We start from the raw sequence: 3,345 nt of genomic DNA, 5'->3' as shown, positions 1-3,345 counted from the left end.
TATAAACATTTTTTTTGCTCAAAGTTGACTCACCGTACGCCACTGTCAACATTTCAAGAGTTTTTGAACACTTAATACCATTTTTTACACAAAAATTAATACAAACTCTCTGCTCCATTATTTTCAACAGCAAAAAATCGCCGATCACGCAAACACGAGTCTAATCTTTATGCCTCTCACATAAAAACAACATATGCTATATAGTCAAAACTGTGAACATATGATCGTGACGAGTGTACCAACACAACAAAAAAAAATTTTGAAATTATAGTGTACAGAGCGCGCGAAATTCAAAAAGTCACCTTACTTTTTGATCACACCTCGTATATGCTTTTTCTGCACTCAATGTTGATGATAAGGAAACAAAAAATTTGATAATATATTATTCAGGTACGATAGTTTATCTTAAACTATGTTAAACAATTACTTCTCTTTATGTTAAATAATTGTGTGATAATTTACAAAAAACGCTTTAAAAACACTGACTATTAAAATATTTCTTCTATTGTTTTTCAAACTTAATTGTTGACCATTCAAAATCCTCATTAAAAAATATTCTTCGATATTCTAGGATAATTCCAGTTTTTTTAAAGGAAATGAGTGTATACTGAGCTTTCTGACTTATTGTACATTTTCAATGTTTACTTTAAGTCCTTAGTTTGGAAAGATGTTCTATTTACACTAAAGGAATACATACCTATATCTCTATTTCAAAATGAATAAAAAAAAACTTTTTTTTAAATTAAATTAGACTCGTCTTTTTTCTATACTCATCAATTTAATTATTCTAAATAATAATATTAATTAAACAAGATACATATTAAAACAGTTAGAAAGTAATTTATAAAATAAATCCCTAAATTTTTTACCTCATCAGGATCTTGTTTCGAACTATTATTCGTCATTAAGGAACTCAGCGACGTGATACTGGCAATGAGCGAATTTTTACGGCTAACGAGAGGCGAGGAGAGTACAGACGATTTCTCATCTGCCTCCACTTGATTTTTTAACAGTCGACCAAAATCCACTCCCATAGAGCTCAACTCATCGTAAGTGCTGATGAACATATAATTTCATATAAAGTAATAGAAGTGACGCTTACAAGCGAATCAACATTGATATTTGTATATTTTTTTCCACGAAAAGACAATGATACTATCATGTTAACAGGTAATTAACCTATGTAAATAACAAGATGAATTGAAAAGATAGAAAGTGCAGTAGAATCACCTTTCAGCTTGGATAGCTCCGTCCTTCAAAACGATAATTCTATCGACGTTGCGTAGATATTGCAACTGATGAGTGACGAGAATTCGAGTTTTGCCTCGTAAATATTTATCGATGCATTTTTCAAATATATGCTTGCCCACATGGGCGTCTACGGCGCTTAAAGGATCGTCCATAAGATATACAGTCGGCATCGGCATAAACGGCTCTCGCCAAGTTTATTCTGTTAATTATATATTTTTGGAAGCTGGACCAGTTTGGAATTAGTTATAGACAGAAGATTATTATTTTCATCATAGTTAATTAAGTAGGAACGCAGAGATTGAAATTGTTAGAGTAAGCGAGAATCTCGGATTTTGGGTGTGAGCTAACCGACAAAGGTTTATCACAATAGAGCTTTTATTTCGTTTTAATCGTACACAGTATTATTCTCGGTATTTGCGTTACAATGAAAAAGGCGCGAACGGAAGATAAGCAGAATTATATTTATAATATAATTATAAAAAAGTGTATAATAGAAAAGTGTAGAAGAACATAAACTATATAAATTCTAGTACACGACATGAATACGTAAATATATCAAGGTATGGCGCGGATGGCGCTTCGGACATATCTCGAACTATAGAGATATGAGGGAGTTAATTGTCAAGCTCTAACACCCCCCTTCAATTTGAACCCGAATCTTGTCCAGAAGAAAATAACCCTAAACCCGTTGTACAATTTGAATGTTTCATGCCGGGCAAGGATTTAGTCAGAATGTCTGCTGTCATCTCTTCCGTAGGTAGATATACCAGTTTTACAGGATGATTGTTCAAGACCTCTCGAATGAAGTGATGCTTGATATCTATGTGTTTCGACCTCGAGTGGTGTACCGGGTTGTTAGCCAATTGTCCCGCTCCTCGATTGTCGTTGTAGATTATTGCAGAGGCTAGGCTGGAACATTCGAGCTCGTTTAGGAATCTGATAAGATACAACGCCTCTTTTGCAGCATCTGTTGTGGCCATATATTCTGCCTCCATAGATGAAAGCGCTACGGTCTTTTGCTTTCGTGACTCCCACGTCACTGCTGCTCTATTAAGTATGAAAACAGATCCTGTGTATGAACGCCTGTCCATGGCGCAGTTCCCCCAATCAGTGTTCACATAGCCTTATAGAGGAAGATTATCTTTCTTGAAACATAATTCGAAGTCAACGGTTCTCTTCAAATAGCGCAACACGCGCTTGGTTGCCATCCAGTGATTTTTGTCGAAACACGAATTGAACTGCCCCAGCACACTGACGGCGTGAGCAATATCTGGGCGAGTTCCCAATGCAGCGTACATCAGGCAACCGACTAGCTCCCTGTACGGATATGCCTCTTCGCAATCTTCTGACTTATCACTGTCTTTTGTCAGCTTGGTTTCCGAGACAAGTGGTGTGTTCACCGGTTTACGGTCTTGCATGCCGAACTTGTTCAAAATTTCTTGCAGGTAGTCTTTCTGGGATAGATATAAGTGAGCTCCTTCTCGTCGAATCTCGAAGCCCAGACAATGCTTCGCGTCACCTATATCTTTTATCCTAAAATATTTCGTCAATCCTTTCTTGATCTCGGCCTCTTTTGCACGATCACTAGAAATAATTAGAATGTCGTCAACATATATGAGGATAAAAGTCAGTTTACCTCTGTCAACGTAAACGCATGGATCGGTAACCGTAGGAAAAAGTCCAATGAGTCGCAGTATTTTATCCAGCTCGGCGTGCCAGCGTCGTGCCGCCTGACGCAAGCCGTAGAGAGCCTTATTGAGTCTGCACACTGTATCCGGTCTCCATCTTCTTCAGTAGATAGCCAGCTCGTTCGGATATTTCAGTGTTTCTCTCTTGGATCTGCATTCTTCTCAACATATCGTGAAGTAGCTCCGGTTTCTCCATGAAAATTTCCGTGTCGATCTTTCCGTTTAGGTATGCTGTTTCGACGTCCAGCTGTAATATGTGTAGATCGAATCTCACGGCCAAGGCCATCATTAATCTAAAAGATCCAAGACGCGCCACAGGGGCGAAAGTTTCGAAAAAGTCGATACCAGGACCGGAAATTTTTCGGCGCGCGTTTCTGTGTGACTACATACGTAGTATATAAATTCA

The 3,345-nt window shown here is 37.6% G+C and overlaps 1 pseudogene; it reads right to left on the bottom strand.

Moving 5' to 3' along the window:
- The window catches only part of LOC108757558 (probable multidrug resistance-associated protein lethal(2)03659), a 10,794-nt pseudogene extending 8,452 nt beyond the window's left edge, over positions 1-2,342 (bottom strand).
- Between the last annotated feature and the right edge of the window lie 1,003 nt (positions 2,343-3,345).

Source organism: Trachymyrmex cornetzi, unplaced genomic scaffold (assembly GCF_001594075.2).
Source record: "Trachymyrmex cornetzi isolate Tcor2-1 unplaced genomic scaffold, Tcor1.1 scaffold1465, whole genome shotgun sequence".
In the NCBI taxonomy this organism is placed as follows: domain Eukaryota; kingdom Metazoa; phylum Arthropoda; class Insecta; order Hymenoptera; family Formicidae; genus Trachymyrmex; species Trachymyrmex cornetzi.
The sequence above is the reverse complement of the archived record's forward strand: the minus strand, read 5'-3'. Positions and strand labels throughout refer to the sequence as shown.